The sequence below is a fragment of the Boleophthalmus pectinirostris genome, unplaced genomic scaffold (assembly GCF_026225935.1).
Source record: "Boleophthalmus pectinirostris isolate CB_2022bp ecotype Guang Dong unplaced genomic scaffold, ASM2622593v1 HiC_scaffold_17, whole genome shotgun sequence".
Classification (NCBI taxonomy): Eukaryota; Metazoa; Chordata; class Actinopteri; order Gobiiformes; family Gobiidae; genus Boleophthalmus; species Boleophthalmus pectinirostris.
Window position 1 is genome coordinate 8,996,319 of NW_026571115.1, and position 14,203 is coordinate 9,010,521.

The 14,203-nt window shown below is 37.5% G+C and overlaps 1 protein-coding gene across 2 annotated transcripts in view; it reads left to right on the plus strand.

Annotated features, from left to right (window-relative positions):
- The first annotated feature begins 1,504 nt into the window (after nt 1-1,504).
- The window catches only part of stat5a (signal transducer and activator of transcription 5a), a 199,805-nt gene continuing 187,106 nt past the window's right edge, over nt 1,505-14,203 (plus strand). For both annotated transcript variants that reach the window (XM_020924049.2, XM_055152951.1), the window contains exon 1: nt 1,505-1,644. The gene's annotated coding sequence lies outside the window, so the exon portion shown is untranslated. The remainder of the gene's footprint in view (nt 1,645-14,203) is intronic.

A 14,203-nucleotide genomic window follows, 5' to 3' on the forward strand; every position in this document is an offset into this window, starting at 1 on the left:
AATTAAAAAAACAAACAAACAAACAAACAAAAAAACTTAAGTATTAGTAAAAGTATGCAACTGGAAAAGTACATTTAAAAAAAAAAAGAGAGAGAGGAGAAGGTGCAGAAGATAATTTAATTGCACGCTTATGAGAATTCTCCAAAAAGGTTAAAGCAGAGAAGTTGGTCTTTTCTTCTACACCCTGGGGCCCCACAGTCACACGTGGCCCTTAAATAAATTACATATCGGCTCCTTTCAATTACCGTCCTGCCTCGGGCTCACGCGCCAAACCTCATTTCAACAGCTCAATGTTTAGCTGCAATTCACCTTTTCACCAACGGGGGTCAGTATTGTATAGTTTTTAGATTTGGACCTGCGAGTTAATTTGTTTATAAGTAAAATATTTTGTGACAACGTAAAACACTGATTTAAAAAAAAAAAAACAAAAAAAAAAACTATATAAATAAGACAAAAATAGTATTAAAATATTCGGACGATTCTAAATGTGTTAAAAGTACTTTGTGAAAGATCGGTGTTGTGACTAAAAACGCACCCTTTCAGATGTCAACACGTCAACAAGACTATTTTGAGAGTATATAGGGCTAAAATCCACGCTCACACGTTGTAAAGTAGAACTAAACTCTAAAAAACAGATCCAAACCGGTATCTTTAAAATCACAAGAATACCAAATTAGATCAATACAATATGACAGAACCGGGTCTATAGCAGTTCTAATCAATTCACATTATAGCGAGAGCATAGGGCAATAGTTGTCAATATGTGAAGTCTATGTCCCCATTATAACACTTTGCTGGAGGTGCTAAATGTCAAGATTACATTATTAAACTTTTAGACTAAGATTTTTTATTTATTTTTTTTCATATCTGAAAGTTTTGACAGTTCACGAGAAGTCTTCCTCGGAGCTGTTGCAAGAATGTAATAAAATGTAATGTAATAAAAGAACGCCAAATGAACTTTGTCGGACCATACATTATTGAACTTTTTACCTCTTTAACAGATGAAAAAATGAACAAATGCAAAGTTATGAAAGTTATATCTATATACGATTGGATTACAGTAAGCTATAGCTAAGTAGTTTTGTTTCCACTCAGACTAAATAAAAGTGACAATATTGCCAGTTTTCTCTCGATTTTTCCTTGTTAGATTTAAAAAATAAAAATTACAACCATTAATGCATTTATTTATTGATAAGCTCGTAATGTACCACTAAGAAATGCAAATTTATTTACGTTATTTCCAAATATAGTTCCATAAGCTTACAGTAAGCTAAGTAAGTAGAATAAACTGATAACATAGCTAGCTTCATGAGAAACAATGGCAATTTTTTTTTATTATTATTATTAAAACTTGTGCGTACACTTATTTAGTACAACAATTTGACAGCTTTAAAATTTTAATAAAAAATAAATAAGTGAACGAATTTGGTATTTTTTTTCCATGGGGTACGCAGTTCGTCGTAACCCCGGAAGTGGGCGGCCTGACAGCGCTGTGTTGACTGGAGCAACGGAGAGGGTACACGGCCAAAGTAAAGTGACACCTCGTACACTCACACAGGGAGACTACCGCTGCCCTCCGCTTCAACGTTTTACCGTCAATTTCATGAACTAGGAACGCACTTTGGGCACGATCGCTCCACGGAGGTAAGCCGCAATTTTGCACGTTTTTCCGAAGTGTGTTTTTTAACGCCGTCATGTAATTTCGATACTACTTCTGCCGCTGTTGCTTGTTGGTTGAAGGGTCGACTCGAGGGAATATTGTGACAGCGATCTGTAAACAAACTCCACTGTTGCTTCAGGTGTAATTTGCAAGATTTCTTTCTGATTTTCAAGATTTGTTGGTTACTTTTAGCCTGTTTTGGATTGCTTTTACGCGTGAAACCGTGCGTACTCGGCTGTGCGCCCTGCTTCTTATTTTAAAAGCCGAGTTCGCTTTTCTCAATTAACCCGTGTCTTGTCATGAGTTACATACATGTTGCTGGTGGTTAGATTAGACGCTTGTTACTTGAGAATAGTGAAAACAACCCGTGTGCGTGGCTTGTATGTCGGCATATGGCGTAAAAATGTGTTCGCACTCCTCCAGATATGTCCACTTGACCCTCGCCTAAGGTGAGGTAGCACTGACAACCAAACGTGACACAAGTGCAGAGTTTGTGTGTAGGAACCTTCAACCCCATGCTTTACATACAAGACCACTACAACCCCGTTTTAAACTCAGGTCGTATGCTCCATTTGATTAATATTGCATGTTTTGGACCATGTAGGGTATGTAATGTAACGGAATTGATAAATAAATAAAAAGAAAGCTATGCAAGTTTCATGTTGGGGTTATGAGAAAATGAAGAAAATTGAGCTGTTCTGAGTTGATACGAGTTCGGTGCCAAAAATATTCAGAATTGATAGGTGCTGAAGTTGGGACAGGCAAAAATGCTTGCAGTTGCAGATTTTGTTGTGCTGTGAAAAAAAGAAAAAACAAAAGAAATGAAAAAGGATAATAAATAAAAAAGAGATTATAATTTGAATTGATCAGAAAATGTATTCAAAAATACTATGTACAATTTGAATAAATAGATAAATAAATAGATAAATAAACAGATAAATAAATATATAGATAAATAAATATAAAATAAATAAATAAATAATTCAGTTACATTTTAGTGTATCTCTTTAATCAATTCCGTAACTAGAGCCTATATTTAAACTGACAATGTTTAAAAAGTTTGGACACGATTTCTTTAACATTGCAAGATTTTGGAGCATGCCTTTGCAGATTTTTATGCTGTCTGATTAATTTAATAGCAAGCACTAGCAAAAAAAATAAAATAAATAAAAAATTGTATTATTTATTTCAATTTGCTTTTTCTCATTATCTATAATTGCACTAGATAATACCCAACAGGCTCAGTTTGCAACATGTTCAAATGGATTTTATAATTTTTTTAATGAATTGGTGTCTTTGTGTTGCATTACTTGGGAAAAGCCGAACTATGGTGTTGAATCAAGTTGACATTTGCCTCTGTAATTGCTGGCGAATCTATGTTCAGAGCTGTTGAAATGCCAGGTTTTTGATGTTTCATTTTTCAAAGCTTGTCTAAATGTCATGCACTGTGATATGTGCACAATTCCTGCGATAAGCCCTGGTCTCTCTGTGTATTGTATGAATGTGCTGGAGGTCATAGCAGTGTTTGGTACTTTTCTAATTAAAATGTTTTATGTTGAGTGGTACAAATACAAAAGTGTCTGTCAAAAATTTTTAACCGGAATGCTTTTGAATGTTGATACTAGTTAGTTGCATTTAAAGAGCCCGTATCATGCTGTTTTCTGATTTATATTATACTGTTTCCTCATCGCAAACAGACCCGGAGTTGTGTTTTGTTTTGTTTCATTCGCACATGTTTAACACACAAACACTGCATGTTTGTGTTGAGTTCTTATCTCAAACGGAAAGCGCTCTCTTCCACCTTGTGATGTCATGCCGTGATACAGGAAGTGCTCCACTGTGTTTTTAAACCCCACACACCTTCACTAGAATCGTTTGGATAATTTCAGCCCTAGAATTCACCACTGAACAAAAGGTAAACGGTAAAGTTTAGCCGCTAATGTGATTGTTAACTACCAATTCATGACATCACAAGGTGGAACAGAACATTTTGAGCTTTGGAGATGTATAGACTAATAATAAAAGCTTACTCAAATGCACGTGAATGAAACAAAACACAACTTCAGGTATGTTTTTGAAGAGGTAACAACATTATAACATGGCTAAAACCTCAGACGAGTAAATTTAATGTAATATAAGACCTTTTGAAGTAGTACTTTTTGATAAAATTTTCCTGGATTTAAGCAGGCGTAAAGCAGGACTTAAAACAGACAAAAGCAGGCTTAGACCTGGACTATTTCAGATGTGCCTCTCTATTTTGTTTCATGCATCTGAAACGAAGAATCTCATTGGTCACCCATCATTTTGAACAAAAGTACACATCTCTTACCTCACATTAGTTTAGTCCCAGTTCAGTCCTTCTGTTATTTATTCTGCAGAAGTCCAGAGTTTTTGTCAGTCCCCTGTGATATAAATTTCCTTTCTTTTTCCTCGTAAGCAGCCATGTTTGTGTCATTCACTCCTCACTGAGCTCATGGGAGACACTTTAGCAGAGGATCCAAAAAACACACACTTCTCCAATGTGATGTGTTGCAATTTGTGTTGGCGCAATTATCAGATTGCAAAGGCTGCAATTATTTACACAATATAGTGTCCATTGCAAAGAAAAAAACATCGTCTCTTTAGAAAATAGAAAAGTCTTGTGTCTGTAGTCAAGACTTTTACAAACATAATCCTGAACAGAACTCTAAATACAAAATACACAAATTTAATCCCAATTACAAATATTTAAACCCTTTTTTTCCCTCAAAATTGTGCGTTTCTAATTCCAGGACTTAAAGGGCTCATATTACGCTATTTTCTGATCTATATTTAGGCATATTTAGGCTGATTTCTTCTTTCAAACTCTCTCAAAATGCTCTGTTCCACCTTGTGATGTCATGTGGTGATACAGGAAGCGCTCCACTCTGTTTTTAAACTCCATACACTTTCACTAGAATCATTTCAGCCCTGGAATTGCCACTCTCTTCTAAACAAAAGGTAAAATATAGCTGTTAACTTGAAAATTACCACTTTATGACATCACAAGGTGGAACAGAACATTTTGAGCTTTGGAGGTGTTGACAGACTAATAATACAGCATTACTCAAACATGTGTGAATGAAACAAAACACAACTCCAGGGCTGTTTTCGAGGAGGTAACGACATTCTAACATGACTTAAAGCTCACAAGAGTCAATTTTGCGCAATATTGGACCTTTAACTCGAGCAAAGCATTTTATTAGTTTGCAGTCTATACTCCGAAAGATTTAATAAAACTCATATATTGTACTGCCAACATATCTACTCCCAGATAGACGTACTTACTTAGACTTAGATAAACTTTGTTGATCCACAAGGGAAATTACTTGGGCACAGTAGCTCGCACATCTCAGTATAATATAATAACAAAGAGTAAAAAGATATAGAAAATGGTAATAATAAATTCTGTATAGATGAATCATTGCTGTAGATTGTGTCGTTTTCAGTGTCGGTAAATTCACAGTAGCTGATGCTGGACAGCTCTGTGCAGACTGAGCTTGTTGAGGCTGGTGCATGTGTGCGTATTTGTCTCAGTAATAAGCAGCACCATGACTTCAATAGCATTAGCCACCGTCTCCGGGGGAAACCACTTGTCAGGCTACATCTCTCGCCTTCCCGCTGTCTGCTGCTTGGGTTTACTGTCACCTCAGCGCTCGCCACAATCACTACTATAAAGAACAGTTAAAGGTCCTGTATTACGCAAAACTGACTTGTGAGCTTTAAGATACAGAAACATACGCAGAGTTGTGTTTTGTTTCGTTCACACACGTTTGAGTAAGCTTTTATTATTAGTCTGTCTACATCTCCAAAGCTCAAAATGCTCTAATCCACCTTGTGATGTCATGAAGCGTTTGTTTTGGGGGGTTTTTCATGTTAACAGCAGCATTTTACCTTTTGTTCCGTAGAGATTGGCAATTCCAGAGCAGAAATCATCCAAATGATTTTATTGAAGGCGCATGGAGTTTAAAAACACAGTGGAGCACTTCCTGTAGTACCGCATGACATCACAAGTTGGAACAGAGTGTTTTCAGTTTGAGAGAAGAACTCAGCCTACTCATATTTAGGGATGCGGTGTTCCAGCTTTTTCATTTCCGATACCGATTTCAGTATCAAGCCAATACCAATACCAGTGCAGAAAAACATCATGTATTTGTTTAAAATAAATTAAAGTCAGACAAAACTGACAAACGTGTTATTTAGCTGTTATTTATCTCTCCAGTAAGTACAGAATAGCTTTGTGTAAATAAAAATTCAAACGTTATGAGACTTTCTGAGCTGTGTATGGCCAATAGTCTTATCACATTAAATAAATATAATATAGAGCAGTTTAATGTCATACTGTGGAACATTCGAAACAGAGCAATGACATATCCATAGAAACAAGATCTGAAAAGTTACATATTGTATCTTAAACCCAAATGAACACACTTAAACTGATTTCTGATGATCTACAAAAACATAGCCAGTCTATTATTATTGGATAAACACTAAAATGTTTTGAAATGAGATGAATCGGCTGTTTATTTAAAGCCTTGTATTGTAGCCACAACCATCTGCACTTAGTTTAGTCGATTAAAGCATGTGAACTAAATGATTTTATTGGGATTATAAAGGGATTTCTTCTAAGCAAACACTGTGAAGTACTATTCTGTATTCATAATTGTTATTGCATCTCGTAAATGCAGTTTGGGGTAGATTTATATGGTCGGATTGAGACGTTGGACTGTCTGTTAAGTAAACAATGTCTATAGCATGTCAGTTATTAAAGCTGCACTGCGTAACTTTTCTGGTGGAGGGTCCACAAACAGCTTGTCTCTGGGATGTTACACGGTATGACGTTAAACAAATATATCTTGTATGTATTCGTTTATAGGCGTTCATATTTCTCAAAACTAAAGCTAAGATATGCAGTTCTTACTGCGAGCTGGCCCACTTCTCCACAGATCTGACCTGTAACCTGGCCTGGAGATTCTTAAATGAAATGCCATACTGTAGAACATTCCAGGAAAAAAACAATAATGTCGACATGGAGTCAAGCACGTGGTGGACACTATACTAGAAAAGTTACATAGTGCACCTTTAAGTCAAAAGCCCCACGAAATAACAATTGGACTTTCTCTCATCTTTTATAAATAAATTTGTCCAAAAATATTGAAATATTGGCTTAAATTGATGCCTAATACTGTATTGATATCATAGGCTGTCGTTTCAATATATCAGCAAGAGTATTTTTTTTTAATATTTTTTACTAAATTACTTTAAGATAACACTACAATTTTGTTGCTTGTTTAGATGAAGGACACTTGTTTATAATACATTTGACATATTCACTGTTTTGATGGTGTGTAACTTTTCTGGTGGAGGGTCCACTATGAGCTTGTCCCCATGGAGATGTTATTTCTTTGCATGAATGTTCCACAGTAGGGCATTGAACATATCTAACTTGCATTTGTTCAATTACATGTGTTTTATAGCTTAAAGTACTGTACAAAAACAAGAATTCTTACCATGTGCAGGCTCGCTTCTCCATAGATCTGACCATTAAAGGAACAGTCCGGAATTTTGGACATAGAGCCTCATTTCCTAGTGAGCCAGAGTGTTGTAGACGTGTGGAGACAGTTTTTTAAATATTCCATCCAGTCCTTGTATTTGCAGAGGTCGCTGGTGCTAGGCTAGTGCATGTCAATGGCCATAGTTATCCTGCCACTAAAAACAGTCTTACCCACTCCACAAAACACCCGAAGCAAAACTATTATTACGCCAGACTGTCAATGTAAATGTCTGTGTTGATAGAATAATGTTTGAAATAAAACTAACCTTGCATCGCATGAGTTGTCGCATGTTGAGGGACTACTTTCTCATATATCAGTCCGCCGCTGCCAAGTTTTCTATCAGGAAGTACAACTTGCAGCTGCTGCTCTGACATAAATCCTTCAAAGGCAAGGTTGGTTTTATCTCTACAATTATTATATTGACACAGACATTCACAGTCTGGTGTAATAATAGATTTGCTTCAGGTGCTTTGTTTGTGGAGTGGGTAAGACTGTTTTTAGTGGCAGGCTAACTATGGCCATTGACATGCACTAGCCTAGCACCAGTGACCTCTGCAAATACAACGACTGGATGGAATATTTTAAAAAGTGTCTCCACACGTCTCCAACACTCTGGCTCACTAGGAAATGAGGCCCTATGTCTAAAATTCCAAACTGTCCCTTTAACCTGTCTCTATTGTGATTACCAAGTTTATTTCCATACTGTTGAATAATAAGTTTATAGATATTTTTGACCTACAAACCACCTGTAATTGAATAAATGTAAGGTAGAGCTGTTTAATGTCATACTGTGGAACATTCAAATCCATAGAAACAAGCAGGTGATAAACCCCAACCAAAAAGTTACACAGTGCACCTTTAACTTCAGTAAAGACTTTTAGTATCACAGCCATGATTTAGCCTTTGTTTTTTACTGACCCATATGGAATTAATTTCGTTATTTCGTCATGTCAATTGGACTGAAACAGAGCAAAGGATCATGGTATATGTAGTTCTCTCCGCTTTTCCACCATAACAATGAATTTAAGAACTTGTGAATGGATTTTAAAAACTTGTAATTTAACATATTGTGACGATTGCCACAATTGCCCTGATATATAAATGCAACGGAAACTGTTTTTGACCTCAAATTGGTCTGGCAGTTGCGCACATGAATACAAAAATGGATCAGTCAGTTATTATCCACTCATTCACATTACGCAATATTCACAAGAAGCTCTTTCACCACACGCTTTCAGTTGCAGATTTTCAAATGGGATAATGAATTAAAAAGGAAAGATGATTTGCGGATTATCAGTTGAATTTATCTAAAAATTTATTCGGAAATGCAAGTTGAAACTATCTACAATTTGGGGAAGAAAAGGCAAAATAAATATATAAATAAAATCCAACATTACTATTTAAAAAGCACAGTTACATTTTAGCGTTGACTCTCATTTCAGTAGCATTTATTCTACTAGGGGTGTGCAAAAATATCGGAATATCGATATATCGTATCGTTTAATGTGATGATACAGTATCAATATTGTGGGCTACTGTATCGATATATCACCAAGAGTATTTTTATGTGGTTTACTAAATTATTTTGTTACAGTGCTACAGTTTTGTTGCTTGTGGAGTGAAAGGAAACTCACACATTTGACATTTTGACACCGTTTTGAGGATTAAAATGTTTGTGTTTCATATGAACTTTGCACAAGAAGTGGTTTAACAAACACTTTTAGTATCACAGCCATGATTTAACCTTTATTTTTTATTGAACTGTATCGAATCGATTTGAAATATATCATATCGAATCGAAAGTGCACTGTATCGAGATATGTATCGTATCGTGGCCTATGTATCGAGGTATGTATCATATCGGCAACTTCTTAATGATACCCAGCCCTATATTCTACCCTGTATTTATGTCACCAGTATTGAAAAGTCTTCTATTGTCATACACAATACTTGCATGAAACCGCAGTATTTGCATCTATGGCCACAATTTGAATATTAAATGAAACAAATAACAACAAATGCAAGAAGCAGCATGCTATAAATGCCAAAAAAAAAAAAAAAAAAAAAAGCAAAAGAACCAGTCTTAACGAAGGCTTAAAACAAAACAAAACAAAAAGTACATAAAGGTTGGGATAATGGCCATCTGGGTGTGCTGTGTGTTTTTTCACTTTCACGTTTTGAATATTTAAATGTTGTGTTTTTGTTTTTGGATACAGATGGATGCAGATCTCTCTCTCGTTCTCTTTCTCTCACAGCTGCATTGGTTGTTCGTGGCCTGTACTTTTGGCCTGACCTCTGTACAGTAAATACACTGCAGTGTTTGGCCCGGCTGGCACCTCTTTCCCCTCACTCTGCCTCTCTCCCTCCTCTCCTCTCCTCCCCCTCTCATCTGTCTCTCATCTGTCTCTCTCCTCTCTCTCACTTGCTATTTCCTCGCTCTCTCTCTCTCCCCTTCTCTCCCTCTTTCCGCTCTCACTCGTTCTACCCTCCCTCGCTCTCTCCTCTCCCCTTCCCTCTCTTTGCTCCCTCCCACTTTCCTCTCTCCCTCTTTCTACCCTCCCTTCATCTCTCTTCTCTCTCTCTCCTCTCCCTGTCTTCTCTCTCTCTCCTCTCCTCTCCCCTTCCCTCTCTCTGCTCCCTCCCTTTTCCTCTCCCCCTCTTTCTACATTCCTTCTCTTCTCTCGCTCCTATCCCTCTCTTCTCTCTCTCCTCTCCCTCCCTCTTTGCTCTTTTCTTCTTTCTACCCTCCCTCTCTTCTCTCTCTCTCCTCTCCCCCTCTTTCGCCTGCTCCTCCCTCTCCCCCTCCCTCTTTTCCCCCTTTCTCTCTCTCCCTCTCATCCCTTTCTCGTCTCTCTCTCTCTCTTCTCTCTCTCCTGTTCACAGTTGGCTCTCCCTTTCTCTTCTCCCCCTCTCATTCTCTCTTTCTCGTTCACAGTTGCCCCCCCCCTCTCCTCCTATCACAGTTGGCTCTCCCTCACTCCTCTCCCTCCCTCCCTCTGTCTCTCCCTCCCTCTCTTTCTCGTGTTCACAGCTGGCTCTCCTTCTCCTCTCCCTCCCTCTCCTTCTCTCAGTCTGTCTCTCTCTCTCACTGTCTCTCGTGCTCACAGTTGGCTCTCCCTCTCTCGCTTTCCCTCCCTCCCCCTCTCTCTCTCTCGTTCACAGTTGGCTCTCCCTCTCCCTCTCCTCTCTCCGTCTCTCCGTCCCTCTCTCTCTCTCTCTCTCTCTCTCTCGTGTTCACAGTTGGCAGAGGGTCAGAGCACAGAGTGTCCCAACAGGAAGACCCAGAGGAGCAGGGAAGTGCCCACTATATTTTCACACAGGACCAATGGCAACTTCAACTCAAAACACTTCACACTTTAAACACAATTAAGCTGATTTATCCGAGTCCAAAACACAAGACGAAGAGAATATGAAAGAACTAGGGTTGGGGTTGAAAGTTTAAGGTGCACTTTATTGTCCCTGTAGGAAAATGTCCCCTGCATTTGACCCTGTCGGGAGCAGCGGGACCCATCTCCAGATCTTGAGCTAGTCTTGGTCAGGACTACTTCAGTCGGTGGATTTTACATATGGTGCATGTTTCGGGCGAACTCTACGCAGAAAATACCACGGCAACCTCATAATTCAATGTTTTTTTGCTGTGAGAAGAGCAAAGAGCAAATAATAAGTACATAAATAAATAAAAAGTTGAATCAAAGAAGCAGTGTGTACATTTTCTGTTTAACGCTTTAACGTTTTACCTGGAATGTTCCGCAGTATGGTATTAAACCTCTCTGTCTCCATGAAACAAGTAGACGACGTCACCAGGAGCAGTTATGAATCGATCGTATTGGACTCACAGTAAGACCGCGTGTTTTTCCAGGTATTTTTTGAAACGATACAAAACGACTGTACTGGTTTGGTCTCCATGGAGAAAGAAAGGTTTAATGCTATACTGTGGAACATTCCAGGCAGAGCGATAACACGTCCACGGAGAAAAGCTTTTGACGGACCCTCCACTAGAAAAGTCAAACAATGCAATTTTAAATCTACTTTTGGATTGTTGTGTCATTGGAAATTAGTTTGAGGTTTATCGTCTATATTTACTTCAGCAATATATCACTACGACTACTACTTCTACTGCTACTACTAGTGTTACTACTGCTACTGCTGACTACTGTTATTGACGTACTATTGACTGCTGAGGATAGAGCTGCGAGCATCAGTGATATTATAGAGCAGATTAAAGCTTCAGTCTCCGAGCAGCAGACCAGGGCGCTGTTTATTCACTCTGTCATGCTATTCCCAAAAGATGAAAGTTGCTGGTTCAATTCTAGCAGACACAGACTTAGACAGACTTTATTGATCCACAGGGGACGCGGCTCGGACAAAGCAGCTCACGCCTTACGATGTAATAACAAAGCAAAAGATGCTTCAGTGAAGTGCAGGGCTTTGGTAAGGACGATTTTAAGACGACTCTCCAACAAAACTGACAAAACTGATTCATTGTGGTTTTTGTCTGTTTTGTTGGAGACTTGTCTTAAAATTGTCCAGTGAGTGAGTGGATGTCTCTGTATTTTTATTGTAGTAGTAATATTTAGGGATGGGACAAGATGGGGCAAGATCTTGCGAGACAAAAGTGCCACAAGATTGTACACACATGCTGAAAATGATCTTGTGAGATGTTTTTTTTTTTTTTTTTTTTACATGTTTTCATGTCTGGATTGGATAAAGAAATTTAAGTTAAGTACTGATGAATTTCATGTTTTAAGAAGCTGTAGTCCCAAAAAGCACTGCTACAAATAAAGTAAATCAAAAACCTTGAGGCCAAAATTGAGAAACTGTTACTTAAGTAAAAGTATCACAGGAAAAATATCTGCTTAAGTAAAAGTATTAGTACCTTCTTAAAAATATACTAGTAAAAGTATTTGGCAGAGATTTTTTAGAACAGTTAAAGGCTGAAATGTCGTGATTTTGAAGAAGAATTTAGCTGATTTTAAGAGATTCAGTTGATTTCTTAAATTTTCTAGATACTTTTGTGTTTTTGTGTGTTTGATTTGCTAAAAATTATGACATTAACTCAAATTAAATGTGCTAAAAATAAGTCTTCAGCAGGTCTCAAAGCATAAAGTACTTTTTACTTTTCAGCCCAGATCTAAAATGTAGTGGAGTAGAAAGTACATATACTTGCTCTCAAATGTAGTGAAATAAAAGAAAAAAGTATGCACTGTAAAATGCCCTTAAGTAAAGTACAGATACGTAAAATTTGTACTTAAGTATCACCGTTTTACTTTTGTACTTCGTTAGCTTCCACCACTCCTACTCTGCTACAACTACTACATGGAATATATCTTTTTTTACTATTACTACTTGTAAACCTCAACTTTTTGTTCAGTATATGAAAGCTGGAATAATGTATATTTTGTGGCTCAGTATACGTCACGTTTACAATTTCTTTACAATAGTGGGGAGATTTTTTGCCATATTTATGTAACGTAAGATTGAGCCAAAAATGAAATCTAGCCAAGTTAAGTTTCTGCTACTAATGCTTTGGTACTTTTTCCGACAAGTATTACATTTGGAATTCGATTTGGAGCTTTTGTTTTAATAATAGGATTCGGTTCAAAGTTCACTTTTAAAACCTGCATGGAGAATCAATTAAAATAGGAACTGACCGTTTAGCAGTTTTTATGCAGAATGAGACATGTTTTGTTGTTTGTGGAGGAAATTTTACTACTTAAAAAACTGCAGCCTTTGTCATTTCAGAATCAGAATAAATTGTATTGCCTGAACGGTGATTAAATAAACATAAAAATAAGAGCACCCATTAAAATCAGCTAAATACAAATTGACTATGAGCAGGCCTGTAAATAATGAATGCAAGTTAGTTACCGATAGCACGACAGGAGCCTTGACGTTAGCTATTGATACCGACCAACTATAACAGGCTGGGAAACGCTTTGGATAAAAGTATCTGCTAAATACATAAAACACAAACCCCTGTCTAGCTGTAAAACTACGGCTATGCGGCCTATCAATAACTAACATCAAGGCTCATGCCATGCTGTCGTTAACCAATTGAACTAACTTGTTAACTTGGTTGTTTTCATTGTCAGCGTACGTAGTGGAGAGAGTCTGATCACATTCTAACATCATTCTGTGTATGTACATTTAACATGATGTTGGAATTGCTCAAACTGTACAGATAAATGATACTTATTGACATAACATCTTGTGAAACATGTGTTGAAGCTTTGCGTTGACCATAGACAGCACAGACTTTCATTGAGAAGAAGTGAAAAAGCGTAAGAGTGTAAAACTCTTTCTGTTTCTTTCTGAGTATCTGTTGCATGTCTGAAACGCCCATGCTGCACACCGACCCTCCTGTCTGTCTATGGGCCAGTCGTCTCTTCTCCGCACTCAAACAAGCAGTAGATTTTTTGCTGATCTAAAGTGCGCTGAAGTTCACTTTTATTTATAATCAGTATCGTGGATCAGACACAAGAGTGTTTAAAGCCACTTCCTCAGTGTTGTACACGTGGATCTATGGCTGCGCACGGGTGTAAACACGCACACGTGAGTCACATGACTCTGGAGGTGCATTCAGGGGCAGTACGGCGTCACAAACACACACAAATTACTCCGCAGATAAATACTGATGCGGAGCCACATATTAGAACATTTATCTGTTTGTAAATTGGATTAAATGAACATAATGTAGAGAGTCTAAGTTGTATAACGAGGTATAACATGCCCACGTGGACTATCGGCCCATATCAACTAGATTTAGACCAATAGCCTATATATCTCCAAGTGCCCATATCAGCCGATAATATCAGCCAACCGATATATCGGTCAGGCTCTAATAAATACTATATTTATTTAACGTTTCGATTTTTATTGATCTTGCAGGCCTACTACTACTACTACTACTACAAATGCTACTACTGCTACTAGAAATGCTACTGCTTCTGCTACTACTACTACTATTACT